The 15124-nt window shown below is 39.3% G+C and overlaps 1 protein-coding gene across 7 annotated transcripts in view; it reads left to right on the forward strand.

Annotated features, from left to right (window-relative positions):
• The window catches only part of KHDRBS2 (KH RNA binding domain containing, signal transduction associated 2), a 506442-nt gene that overhangs the window by 205276 nt on the left and 286042 nt on the right, over window positions 1–15124 (forward strand). The window lies entirely within an intron of this gene.

Below are 15124 nucleotides of genomic sequence, written 5' to 3' on the forward strand. Positions count from 1 at the left end.
ACACACCTGCCTCAGGCTGCATCCACACTGAAGAAATAACCCAGTTTGGCACTGCTTTAACTGCCCTGGCTCAAGTCTATGGAATTCTGGGGGTTGGAATTTGTTGTGGGCCCAGAGCGGTGCTGTGTAGGTAAAAACTTCATCCAGAAAGAGAGGGCATGGGGAGGACCCTTCATGTCAGGCAACCAGTATCAAGAGGGTACTCTTGACCATCTGTTTCGACAGCTATGTGTCAAAAGTATATGGGAAGCTTGTGTTGGAATCGAAACAAGATCTACAACACAGAGATAATCTTCAGCTGTGAGTATTGCACTAATCAACTGTTCATCCTTTTTAAGCCTAGCTCCTCCCTTTCTCACTCACTCTTTTCTCTTAGGTGGGATACAGACTGCCTCTTTGGTGCGGCCTGCACCCACCCCTTTCTCCAATGGATCGGGGCCTGAGCTGCCACAGCAGCAGCCCTGGAGACCCTGATCCGCCGCTTTTCCTGGCCTCAGGGAAGCGGCCAAAGGCCGCTTCCCCGCAGCCTGGAAAGGGGTGTCTTTGGGGCTTCATGCCCCAAGGACACCCCAACAGTGGTGGGGAGAGAGAGAAAGGGCCGCTTGGCCTCTTTCTCTTTAGTATCATTGGCACGGCTGTGTAAAGGCCGCTCCAGCGATACGCGTCATGAAAGGAGCTCCGTTTTGGAGCTCCTTTGGGTGCCACTGAAAGGATGCCACAAGATGTAACGGCCATGCTGTGCCATTTGGCTGCGATGTGGCCGTTACATCAAAATGGCGGCACCCATGTAGACAGGACACCACCATTTTTATGTACTCAGTTCGTTCTACGGTTAGGGAGCATCTAAAAAGGATGCTCCCGGGCAACCCTAGCACGTACTGAGTACGTACGTAATGGCCCATCTGGACAGGGCCTATTTCTCTTTTCTGTTGCACTGTATTTTATGTTACATGCTTCAATCTAGTTTATATTATTTGATGTATTTGCTATTTTGTGTTACTCTGTTTGCCATTATTACTATGGTCCATTTTGTGTCTATTGTATAAATTGGTTTTGAATACTTTTGTTATATATGCTGTTTTGTTACCTTTTAAGCAGATATAGATAAAGATTATTTATAATACCTTTTGCTTTTGTCCCTTTCTGTTCCATTGTTTCAACAGCTTGCTGTGGCATATATCATTTCAGGAGCATAAGCACTAATACTGGCAAAGTAACGGATATAATTATACTTGATAAGTCAAGTCATGGGGAAGATTATTAAAGTTATTATCTGAGACACATATCTGTGCATTTAAAAGCTCAAAATGAAGCTTTAAAGAAATTTATGTTGTGTGACATTTAAGTAAAACAGTCTGCTGTGTAGAGCCAGTGCTTCAGCTTCTTCTGAACCTAGTGATGTGAATATGTAATGGTGGTTAATGTGATTTCATTTGAACAGGATGGAATAGAACAATATATTACATGCCTAACAGATATGGTTTCTGTACCACCACCACCCAGACTACTTATCTTATTATGCAAGCGCAGGAATGGTATCTGTAGTTGTGTCCACACAGGCCAATTACCACAACCTCCCTGTATCCTTATGGCAATTTTATACAAGGCAGGGCCCAATCTCTAGGTTCTGATGCAAACTTAGCCTGAAGTATGTGGTTGTAGACACCGTGTCTCACTGTGCCGTCTGCTGCTACCACTGCTGCAAGTCACTCCTTCTGAGGTCCAAATGAGGCACTTAGGCTAGTGAAGGTGGCACAGCAGGATGTACATGCAAATAGCTGCCTACCATCACTACAGAGTGCCCAGGTAACAGAAGGCATCAGGACAGCTTCAGGGTCAGAATATCCCTTTGAGTGGTATGTGTTGACTACAGTGAAAGATGATATTAATTTTAAGGTTCTGTGATATCTTTTCTCCTTGCCAAATGTTATTATGAATTAATTGTACTTGTGCATTGTTCTGTGATGAGAAAGGAAGAGAAAGCAAACTATCATAAGGTCTAGATCTACCTGGTCAAACAGCAATTGCTTCAAGCACTGAACATTTCCTCAGCTCTCCCTTTCCCATGTGAGAGATTCTTGTCTGTGATATGTCTTGCAACTAAGCATACAAAATAGGATAAATGAACCCCAGGAATGCAAAGGTGAAATATACTTCTTTAACAAAGAATAATCAAATATACGCTTTCTATAGCAACATTTTTTCAAATTAAGTGACAACACAATCGTACAAATTCCATGAAAGCCAATATTCTTTATCATGAGGTGGTATCATGTAACATCATTGTGTCACAATACTTGTACTCCATTTAATCTAAGGCCTTGGATTAATTGCAACTACAAACATTGGCTAAGGATTTGACAATGATTACCTTTATTGCAAGTAGTGACTGTGGACTCATTGGACTATAAATATTGTGACACTATGGTGCTATGTGTTATCACCTTATGGTAAAGAATATTGGCTTTCATGGAATTTGTATGATTGTGTTATGCTTTAATCAGACTTAATTTGTAAGAATGTTGCTATAGAAAGCTTATATTTCATTATTAATTGTTAAAAATATAGAATAGAATAGAATAGAATAGAATAGAATAGAATAGAATAGAAATTTATTGTTAAAAGCTAAAAGCCATCACAATATAAAATATATCCAAACAGTACATACAAAAACAGTGTTTAAAAAAACAAAACACCACCAAAGCATAAAAATCACCAAAAACAACATGGCAAAGTTAATAAAAGAGATCCATCAACAAAAAACCAATAATACATCATAAATGATAAAATAATAAAACCATAAAACTTGAATGAATCTAGCCGTCATTCCGATCAAGAAAGCTAATCCTAATCTTGCTAGCAGCTAAACCAAATTTAAAAATATAAATACCTGTATATATTTCAACTTTATATTTCTGGAGTTCATTCATCCTATTGCGTATGATTATCTCATCCCAGAGGGGTTTTTTGTTGCAACTGAGGGCTGTCTGACAATGCAACCATGTTGATGATGATAACCGTGTGTCATGTGATGCTGAGAGTGTGTGACTTACCCAAGCTTCATCCAGTGAGTTTCTGTGGCTGTGCAGGAATTTGAACCTTTGTTTCCTGAGTGCTGCTCCAGTACTGAAACAACTGCTCCACACTGGCTCTCTATACCAGGGGTATGAGTAATATAAATTTAATTTGGAGTTAAGCCAGAGCTTTGGTACAAGTAAGTCCTAAAAATGCTTGAGTAATATGGGAGAGTGCAGTGACTATCTCATGTGATTTCCACCTTGAAAAAAGGAAATAAAATATGTCTATTAAGAGTTTTGATGAATGCTGTGTAAAATCCCCCAAAAGACAGACTAATGTAATGTATCATTTCAGGGATTAGTTGCCAATGCTGAAAATATAGAACAACAAGTTTCATCATTTGAAGGCTCCATATGGAACTCTCAAGTCAACACACTGAATTTCTGCAAAAAAAAAAAAACCCGATAATAATTTGGCTGCTCTAGGACCAGATGGCAGATTACAAGGCAGATCACGTCAGGAAGAAAGCAAAGTTTACTGCACAGACAGCAATGTATTAGCTCAAGTGTTAACACCCTTTGTTTTTCAGAGATCACTAGGAGCTTAGTCCTGAGATTTGCTCGTTTGGAAGTAAACAAATAAGACCAGCAGTGCATTTTCTTTTGAGTAAAAGAGCCCCTGCAAAACATGACAACACTGTTAGGGTTTTCCTACAAATAATGATGAATGGGCTTGAGCAAATAACTTCTTTCAGAGGAGAGTTTACAAAGACCCTCCCTTTTACCATGCAACATTTGTTTTCTGATCTGTAATAGACTCATATCAAGCAGTTTATTATGCCTGTGTCTCAATGAGACACAATCCTAAGTGTGTCTACGTATGTGTAAGTGCCATTTAAATCAATGGGGTGTTTACAATGGTGTCACTAGGGTTGGCATCACCCAGTGTAAAAACTCATGGTGTCACACACCCCTTGACCTCCCACACCACACCGAATCCTTAGTAATGTTGCTTGTATTAATGTTACTCATAATTTGTAATTCTCATATATCACTGATGTAATGGTTCATGTGGTTAAAGTGAAATTTTGCTTAGATTTGATGTTTTTTTTAAAAAAATTAAAAATATATTTTGAAAAACGTTATTTTTTTTAAAAAAATAAAAATTTTAGCCTCACTACATTCACACCATCTCTTCGATGTTTTAAAGGGATGTGGGTGAATGCCACAGCACTTTGTACACAAAGGCAGATGCTTGGCGAGAAGTGATGTAATCCCCTTAGGGTGTCACCTGGTGTGATCTGCACCCCTGCACCCTCTGGATATTTCATGGAATCATAGAGTTAGAATAGACTACAAAGGCCACCCAGTCCAACCCCCCTGAAGTCATGATCAAAGCATCCCTGGAGACTATCACACACAGACAGGATAGAGACAGGATCACTTCCCCATTCTCATCCCATCTGTGACTCAGGTGAAAGTGGTAGCGTAAATCACTTTCACATTAAAACAGGCTGAAAAGCGCTTTCAGCTGTCATGGTATGAATGGGTCTTTCCATTAATAGAAAAGACTGTGAATGACAGGAGAAAGCACTTTCAGCTGACAGCACGTTTCAGTTCACTTTCATGTGAAAGTGATTCACGCAATCACTTTTACTCGCACTTCCCAGGTGGCTGAATGGCAGGTTCAGTGCATGTGCAAGTGAAATTTATTCACAAGATCAGTTTCACTGGTGCTTCTCTGCCAGGTCAATGCTGAGTCATGTGTGAAAGTCCTTTCTGCAATTGGGTGGGAAGGATGGGACAGGGACAGGACAATGACATCCAGTCCCTCATGTGACAGTCTCCCCTGACAGCTGACCATCCAGCCTCTGTTTAAAAACTTCCAAAGAAGGAGACTCCACCACACTCCGAGAGAGTGTGTTCCACTGTCAAACAGTTCTCACTGTCAGGAAGTTCCTCCTAAGGTTGATTGTGACAGTAAGGCACTGAATTTAAGAAGGGTACATGCATGCTTTTGTGTACAGAGTGATTCCAGTAGGTGCAGCAAATTGGATTTGTGTTTCAGACATTGGAGAGTGCTTATTAGAAGTAGGGTTACATGCAATTAATTCTTGCAAGAACATTCCACAGCATTTCATTTTTTTTAAAAAAAATCTCTAGATTAGAACCATTTATCCAATCTGAGATTATGAAATGGTGAATCGGTGAAATGGGAGGGAGAGAGCAAAGGAAGTGAACTACCTTGATGGTGGCGGTGTGTTTTTCTGTGCCTTGAAGTCATCTGCCAACTCATACCAATCTTATGAGTTTTCTAAGCCAAGCAATACTCAGAGGTGGTTTAACCAGTTCCTGCCTCTGAAATAGCCTATAGCACCTAGTAATTGCAGAAGTCAAATCTATTTACTATCCAGGACTGACCCTGCTTAATTTCCAAGATCAGACAGGATCGGAGGCCTTTAGGGCAGCCATAGCGAACCCATTGCATGTGTGCCAGGGCCGGCATGAGGAGCCCTCTCTGCGGGTACACATGGTCACCCCCCAGCTGAGTTCACCATAAGTTCAGGCATAAGTGGCCAGTGATTGGTGGAGCAGCTGTCAGTGGGTGGGCTTACAGACTCACCCCATTGGCCAGTGGAGCTGTGGTTTCCTGCTCTTGTGCTCCTGCCACCATCCTGGCTTGAAACAAGTAAGGAAGCAATGAGAAGGCAAACCAATGATACTCTATCCCTGCCTCCTTCCAGCAGTCTAGGTTAGGAGGAGGCGGCGGGCATAGAGGACAGGGCATGGCAGGTACAGGGAGGGAGAAAGAGGAGGGAGGAAAAAAGAGGAGAATGGGGTATGGCAGGTACAGCGGGGATGGCGGAGGAAGAAGAAGAAGAGCAGGAGGGAAGTCCCAGCATGGATAGAGGAGGTTTGCAGCAATGCTGGAGACAACTAATAATTTTAGGACGATTTGAAAGGATTTGAAGATTTATATCTATATGAGTGTTTTTGGCTCGGGGTGACCAGATTTGGTTCTCCCTTTCCTGGCACTATCCTCTCTTTCAGCCTCCTGTCCAGGAGGGATTCCAAAACTTCCTCCACTTTGAGCAGGGCTGAGAAGCATGGATTTATTTTGTATCTATATGGCTGTTTTTAGCTCAGGATGACCAGACTGCTCCTCCTCTTTTTCAGGAACTGTCTTCCATTTCAACCCCCTCTCCAGGAGGGATTTCAAAGGTCTTCCATTTTGAGCAGGGCTGAGAAGTATCGATTTAATATTTATATGACTGGCTTTTTTGTTTTGTTTTTGTTTTGAGCTTCCATTTGGTCAGGTCCTCCATTTTTTCCTTGCTTGTTCTTCCCCCTGGAAGTCCACCCTCCTGAATCCTCCCTGCCAGCACCAGGTGATACCCATTGCAGGAACACTACTGAGTTTGGGCATTCAGTCTCTAAAACATTTACCATCACTGCTTTAGGGTATTTAGGCTCTGGCAAAAAATATCCCCCAGGTTGCAAGGTATGAAATGTTTAAAAGACATTTGTGGTGACAAAATATTTTCAATTACTCTAAGAAAATATTGGTTATAAAGGCTGTAAAGAAAAGAAGTTTGATTCTTCTATAGGGTTTTACATTCACATTCTAACCTTGGAAATGTCTTTGTTCTCACCTGAAAGATGTACAGTATATGCCATAAATCTATATGATAAAGTAGAGTAAAAGAAAAGGGGATAGTAATATGATACATCACTAAAGGATCTGGATGCCTTTAGGGTATTTAGTTCTTACCTTGAGGATACAGAGCTAATATAGAGAGGCTTTAAAAATATGAAGAGGTAGACTGTAGTCCATGAAAGGTTTTGCTAGAATTTTTTTCTCACTTAGTGTGAAAGGAGTTGCTAGATTCATTTATCTCTCTCTCTCTCTCTCTCTCTCTCTCTCTATATATATATATATATATATATATATGAGAGTCATTGAGGTTGAAAATTTTAATGATAGCACAATTGGTCGGACAGAGCAGGGGTGGCATGAAACAGCATCTCCCTTTCTTGTGTTTTGTTGTTTTGTTATTTCATGTTGCAATCTTGTGATTGCACCAGATTGATCTAACAATGATACAAAATTTGTTTTTTACAAAATGAAGAACCATGGGCTGGGATGGGGAATGGCAGTAGCTGACCCTTTTTTAAGTCAGGTGTAAAATGTAGCAACATCTGGAAGGAGAAGCAGGAACTGTCAAAAGCAATTTTAAAAAGCCATGTTAAACATCAGAGAAGGGTGCAGCACAGGTTTCTGAAAATGAACCATTCAAGATGAGCCCCAAATTTAGGGTTGGGAAAAATATCTTAAGACCATCCAATTTTGTGATATTTCTGAAATTTCTCAGGGAAAATGGTTGTGATGTCTGCTGAATTTTGTTGTTGTGATCACAACACAGCTCCAGTTGAGATGTCTGCTGAATTCTGTAATGTGAATTTGGTGGCTCAAATGACCAGCTGGTTGTATTGGTTCCTGTTGGAGCAGAATATTTAAAGTATTGTGAGGAAGATCACTTTTTGAGAGGAGGGAAGAAGGGGGTCAGTTTCTAGAAAGATCACCCAGCAATGGCTAAGCCTAGCCTGCTGTTATTAAAATATTTATATCCTGTCCTTCCTCTGCAGAGCAGCTTACACCTATTTACATCTAGTCAGGTAGTTCAGACGTTACTTTTCATACCACCCTAGGTCATTCTGCTTCTTTACTAAGGCAAATAACTCTCAACCAAGTAAATCACATGTATCAAACTAATTAAACTTCACTATCTAAACATCTAAGGCTGCTTCATTTCTGCCCAAGTGTCAATAAAGTGGAAAGGTTCCAGCAATATGAAGTTGAAGGCTTTCATTGCTGGTATCCATTGTTCTTGTGGGGTTTTTGGGGCTATGAAGACATGATCTAGAAGAGTTTATTCCTGACGTTTCACCAGCAGCTGTGGCTGGCATCTTCAGAGAAAGATGCCAGCCAGATGCCAGCCACAGTTGCTGGTGAAACATCAGGAATAAATTCTTCTAGAACATGGTTCCAGCAGTACTTTAAACCACTAGTTGTATACTCTGGGTGTCAAGCTAAAGGAACCACTGTATGGAGACAGACAACTCTTTATTCCAGTTTGTCTGTAATCTGTTATTGTTTGGAATTTGAGGTGACTGTTTTACTGTATCTAAGGCTCACCCTCTTGTGGACAATAACAACAGGATATTGGAGCCAGCATGGCACAGTGGTTTGAATGCTGGACTAGGACTTTAGAGACTGAGGTTCAATTTTCAGCTCAAATATAAAACCCACTGGATGACTTTGGGCAAATCACATGCTCTCAGACTCTGGGGAAAGCAATGGCGAACCTGCTCTGAACAAATTTTGCCAAGAAAATCTTATCATGGGTTTGCCTTAGTGCTGCCATAAGCTGGAAATGACTTGAAGGTACAGAACACCAAAGTGGAATAAAGAGCTATCTGCTGTTTGACCTGCCCAGTATGTCCTAAGCAATCCTGATGCCTTCAGATGGAAGCTGGCAACCCACTGCCAGTAACAAATAAAGATTCAACTGTCAGACTGGTTGAATTTTTGTACATGGAATGGGAGGAGGACCTTCTTGTTTTTCACCTCAGGCAACAAAATGTCTTCAGGTAGCTCTGCATTCTCTTATGTATCACTTTAATTTCCTAGAGGGGGGGGATGTAAGGCCCTGTAAAAGTCCCTGGATTGCTTTTAGTATGTAAAAACTGCTACTGGTAAGTGCTATCTAATCAAGTGTAAATATTGAGGGGCGAAAGAGGATAGTTATGCAATGGAAGTGAAGCTCTCAGTAATTTTATTTTAAGAGCAAACTACGTATTAACTATATAATCCTCTTAGAAACTGAGAGCCCTTTGATATAAATGTTGCAAGAGGAAAGTGTTGGCATATATTGGGTGTTATTAATGCAGTTATAGCATGACTTTCTTTCATCTTTTTTTCTCCCTTACCTTTCCAGTTGGCCATTTGCCTTTCAGTCTTTCTTTCATTTTCCCTTCCCTCACATAAAAGCAATGACCCAAGGAAGAGATTTTATTTTCGGTTTTAATTCTGGGAACACCTAGACAAATTTGGTGAGTCTATAGACTATCCTCAGATATTAGAGAGACACTCTGACATATTACAGGCCACGCCAAAGCATGGCTATTGACATGTTAAAATGTATCTTATTGCAATAATTAGCCTCCAAAAAGTGTTCATTATACTTACTCTTTTAAAACTAAGCCTCTTGTTTTGCAAAAGCAATTAAATTGCTACTACCTAGCTATTTACAAAAACGGAACAGCACAAGTTGCTGGTCTGTAGCACACAAAACACAATTTCTCCCTGTCCATCTTGTAGTTGCTTGGACACAGAAATCATGAGGCGATACAGCAAACCTGAACTGTGTGATAGTATTCCTTCATCATTTAGTGATACTGTACCCCTGTACTTATAAAAGTAACTAAAGTGTACAGATAAAGTGCAAAAGCAGTGAAGTTATAGCTTATTACACTACTGTTATACCTTTGTTGCTGAAAAAATAATTAATTGCCAGTAATTAGCATGTAAATAGTCACTCCCTGGCTCTGGAGGCACAAACTCAATAATAGGTAAAAGTATACAATCACTGAAAATATATACAGCAACCACACATTTCTGCTAGATAAACTGATGGGATTTAGTCTTTGCAAACTCCAGTGGGTGAACATAGAGGTTGGAACTTGGCTGCCCACTAACTGAAAGTTCCCAGCTGTGAAAGTCGCCCACTATAGGTTGCCAATGACTAGACGTTGGAAGACTGGTTATGCAGCCTGGTGTAACCTGAGCGTTATAAATATAACATAAGAAAATGCATATGTCATGTAGCATATATAATAAAGGACAGCACAGGGTAATAGACAAGAGGAATTGTTTCACCTTCACTTTTATTCTTGTAAATGGTAGCCTTTCTCTTCAGGAATGAAAACTGCTTGTTGCTTGGCAATGATGGGTGGAGGGGGGAAGTTGAAGATGGTGTTAAAGAAAGATCTACTCAAGGGAAGAGGCAAGGGGTCAGGGAAGGGCAAACCATTCTTTCATTATGTACAGTACCTTCAAATCAACTGCAACCTATAGTGAAACTATCCTAGGGTTTTCTTGACAAGGTCTTTTTCTCAGCTTAAGAAAATATGACTTCCCCAAGGTCACCCAGTTGGTCTCCATGGCGGAATAAAAATTCAGAACCTGGAATACCAGAGTATAACACTCCCTAATCCAACATTCAAACTATTACACCGTGTTGGCTCCAATATGGGTCTGGCTCTGGGGGGTTGGGAAGTGATCAGTGCATAAAAGTGGGAACAGGTGATTGTGGATTCTATAGTACATCCATGTTATATGCAGCTTTCAGCTTATGCTGAAAGCCATGCTGTGCTGCACGGTGTGCACAAGCCCCATTGTTTTCAATGGGGCTCGAGCATATGTGGTATTGGGGGGGGGGGGGGGATCCGTAATGGATCCCCTGCCTAAGGCAAGGGTGCACTGTATATTCCAGAAAGAGGAGAGATGATAGCAGAAATAAACCCACAGTAGTATGGAAGGAGACTGAAAAATGAAATTGAATAAAGTGGCACCAATCATTCGGAGAGCATAGACCATTGCAAAAAGCAACTGTTAAAGGTTTGAACCAGCAACTGGTTTGAATTCCTGTTGCCCACCCCCATTAGCGCACAACTCAAAATGATGTGCAAGATACAAATGCTTTTAAATAAATACTGCCTCTTTAAAGCAAAGTTAATGCATATGGCCACATCAGTCAAATTAAAAGAAGTACTTTGCTTTGAATATGAACATGACTTGAATAAGAAAATTAATGTTTGCATTGCGTTATGAACATGCAAATCACTATGTAAGTGCTGCCTTAATTATAATTGCTATTAATGATGAAATCAAAATTCCAGTGAATTATAATGCATCCTTTAATTAGATTTTGATATACAATTTCTGAAATAATTAAGTCTCCTCTAACTTGGATGTCAGCCAGGTTATATATAATACATAATACAGGCTTATCATGTAAATGTTTCATAAAACCATTGATATAAGTTTCTATGTAACAATCTCTACTGGTGTAAAATAAGATAGTGCTGTTTTGTTTCACTAGTGAATAATTCTACAGTATGGTAATATGACTGATGCGGATATTCCTATGAGAATTTTCTTATGTATTTATTACCAAAGGAAAGCATTTCTCTACAATACATTTGAGGCAAGCTTAGCTTCAGGAAGCCATTTTCTGTAGGGCTGAATCATGGTCCCAAGTCCATATTCCCACTAGATAACTCCTTTAAAAACATTTCAAAATGCTTTTGGCACAATTTGCCCACATGTTGTGTGAAAGATTCTACATGGCCAAAGGGGTAATTCTGATGTGAAAACTGAAACTTGCAAACATTCAGTTCAGCTCAGTTCAGTTCAGTTCAAATGGTCCAAAGGAGTTTAGTCTCCTACAGCTCTAACATCCATAAATACGTGCCAATCAATTATTTTGTAGAAGTTTGCTTAGGGTCCTGGACAGCAATATTCTATTTGGCACGCATACATGTACAAATTCAATAGACATTCCATAATTAATCTTGATTCAAAATATCTTCTCTCTTGTGTTTCAGATCTCCTGGGTGAACCTTCATTGTGATTGTAATAATAATAATAATAATAATAATAATAATAATAATAATAATAGATTAGTGTTTAGTTTAGTAGGAGCATGGCTTTGTCAATAGTTGCCCTATCCATATTGAATGCCCTCACAGAGAGATACTGATGCACTGATACACCGATTTTCTTTTCCTGAAAGCTACCAAATCATTTGTTGCATCCAATTAGCATTTTAGGGTGTGGTTTGATTAAAAAACAAACTATGTTTGACTGATTGATATTTTAAAATTGTACTTAGTTATTGCATCTTTATATTGTCAATCTCTTTGTTAGTAATGTTGAGAAGTAAATCTTAAACTCGGTGAGGTTTATCTCAATGTAAACATATGTACAGTATGTTGGCACCATGTGGAAGGGCCCATAATCATATCTGTTAATCAGCCGAAGGACTGGGTTTTTGCACTCAATAAGATGGCTCACTTTAGAGAAGAATTCCAATTGAAGTAATCCAAATGCTTCAGGTTAAATGTTTGCTTAAGGTTGTGTTAGTGGAACTCTGATCATGGATGCTAGCACTGGCTGGAAGGGATGAAGTAATTTTTGGAGGTTGACTCTTCAGCCTGCAACCTCTTCCCCTCTTGACACTATGTTCTTGAAAGTTGGGGGATCTTCTAAGACTCCTCTTGGAAATAGTGGTACAAGCAGGAGAATCAGCAAAACATCCTTTCTAATGCCTCCCTAGGGCTATTTCACACTAAATAATTATAGTGCTATACCTCTAACTGTCATTAACATTCAGCACAATTCTTGGCATTGCAGTTTAGGGAGGAGCATTTAGAAGTCCTGACCCATATTGCTCTTCTACAGCCTCACCGAATTACAAACCCCAGGATTCCATAGGATGGAACCATGGCAGTTGGATTGAAGATCTGTTTTTTGTGAATGAATTCAAGATCATTGACCATTCTTATTGTCAAGAATGCATTAACTTGTATCAACTATGTACCTCAACTCTTAATGGGAACACAGAGACCGTATTAAAATAGCCTCCAAATAACAAAACTTAAAAAAGCTTTGGTCAGTGTGAAAGGTCAAAAAGTTTCATTTCTTCTTGAGAGGAGGGTTTAAAATGCAGGAAAAGTAACATAAGGAAATTGCGTGCGGCAATGGCATTATTCACTGATTAAGTTCATAAATCAAAATGATATTCCCTCCAAGAGAGAAAATAGCATAGCACTTTTCCTCCAGAAGGACTTCATTAAATTTCTCTAAATAAAGATACATTGGAGACCAAGCACAATTATTTTTTAACCAGAAAGTTTATTTTAATGCTAGGACTCTTTACATTCTTTAATTTACATGCCACAACTTGTTACTAAATTCTGACAGAAAATTGCTAGAGTACAAACAGAGGGAATAGCTTGTTATATCCGTATGGACCTATACTCTGGAAGATGTTTGCTCAGAGTTACCAGCCATCTGTTGGATGGAACAATGCCAAAATATGTGTTTTCTGTGTATGTGCTAGTCTCTCAAATTAGACACTTGATACAACCTGGTGAATAATCAAAGAATTCACCAATATAAATATGAGACTCCAGATTTTGGAAGATCACAAACATGACATGTCAAGCAAAAAACAAACAAAACAAAAGCACCTCCAAGCATATTTTGAATAAAGTGGTAAAATGGCTGATTCAGTGCTGTTAGACCAGAGATCAAAGTTGGTGATACACTACATTTTAAGTTTATATTGTTAAATCTAATCTTTATTATTCCTCCTCCCCACTTTACAAGCTAAAGTCTGTTTAGTGAAGTGAATGATCACTTCAGAAAAATGCTGTGGAAAACAAGCAATCTGTCAAAGATGTAGATACATTTAAAGTAGGCTCACTGAATCAATGGAAACTTGATCATCCAACACACATGTAGATTTCATTTATCCACTTGAGCCTAGCAGTTGCATTTCTGCCATTTGCTTCTTAGGCTTCAATTCTACAACCCTGCGGTTGTGTTTTTTGCCATCTGAGTTCCATACAACTTCAGGCATTGGCAATGGTGAAGTGCCAAGGGATACTGTGCCCATCCTAACTCATGAGCTGTCACTTGGTGCAAGGGATGGCAAATCTCAAATTTTATAATTCCCAAAAGATATTGAGAACAAGGAAACAATCAGACTGAGTTTCTTTTTCTTTTCTTTTTTTTTGCTGAGTAACATTTGAGTTGTCCTAAATTCAAACCAGCAAAGGTTGTGCATTTTTCCCAAGCAGATAGAAAAAACCTACGTAAGCAAGTGGTGGGGTTTTTTTGTTTGTTTTTGTGTTGTTGTTTTTAGTATGTGGTTTTCAGTCTGTAGACAAAAGACTAGCTTAGGATTTTACTGTAAGCAGGGCAGTTTCTCAAACTCCTGCAGTTTTCAAAAACTACAGTTTGTGGTGTGCCAGGAACAAATAAACAAATATTGACATGCTGTTTTTCTTCCTGCACAAGTTTCACAAGGAGTTGGGAACTACAGATTAGACCTCAGTCAGGAAACTGATGGGTTCCCATTCCCTCTCTACTTGGTGTTCATAGAAACCTGTTAATTCTTTGCTGGCAGTGGTAATAACTGGGAATTTCAGGATATGATGCCCTACATACAGCTGTTTCTTGGTGGGGCAGACAACAGAATAGAGTTATAGGGACTGGTGGCAGGTTTAGTGTGAGTCTGAAAGGTTTTTTCTCTGGAAAATGAGAGCCACATCATAGATGATAGCTTTAAAAATAACTCAATTAATTATTGGCAGTATAATAACAATTTTAAAATTTCTGGTCCTCCTTTTCCAGGAGATGTCCTGCATTTCAACCTTCTATCCTGGGGAAATTTCAAAATGTCCTCCATTTGAAGCATGGCTAAGAAGCATGGATTTATATTTATAGGATTGTTTTTAGCTTTTATTTGGTCATGTCCTTCATTTTTTATTGTCCTATATTTTGCAGTGCCTTGTCCTCCTCTGCGGTTAGGACATCTGGTCACCCTGGCATGACTTAGTTACGCAAGTTACATAGGATCTCAGCCAACATTTTTGCTTTGTTACAAAAGTTAAGAAAAACAAACTGGTACTGGTTGGTTGTATAGGTGTTCACCTCTTTTTCGGAGACACTGATGTTGCCCATTTTCTGCAGACATCACATGAGGGGTTGAATGGAGTCCACCTTTGTGCAATTCCAAAGCAACATGATTCCAGATTTAAGACATCTGTTTCTGGAAAGCCCCATTTCATTTCCATTCTAGGTTCTAACACAACAAAATATGCATTGGGTCAAGGAGGAAGGAATAAGTCTGCAACACTGTATGTTCACTTTTCCATATTTTTTTAATCACTATATATGTTTATATATCAGTATATATATTTATCAGTAAATATATTTTCTCATTATGTACTGCAAATCCAGAAAGAAATATTTT

The sequence above is a fragment of the Sceloporus undulatus genome, chromosome 1, assembly GCF_019175285.1.
Source record: "Sceloporus undulatus isolate JIND9_A2432 ecotype Alabama chromosome 1, SceUnd_v1.1, whole genome shotgun sequence".
Lineage (NCBI taxonomy): Eukaryota > Metazoa > Chordata > Lepidosauria > Squamata > Phrynosomatidae > Sceloporus > Sceloporus undulatus.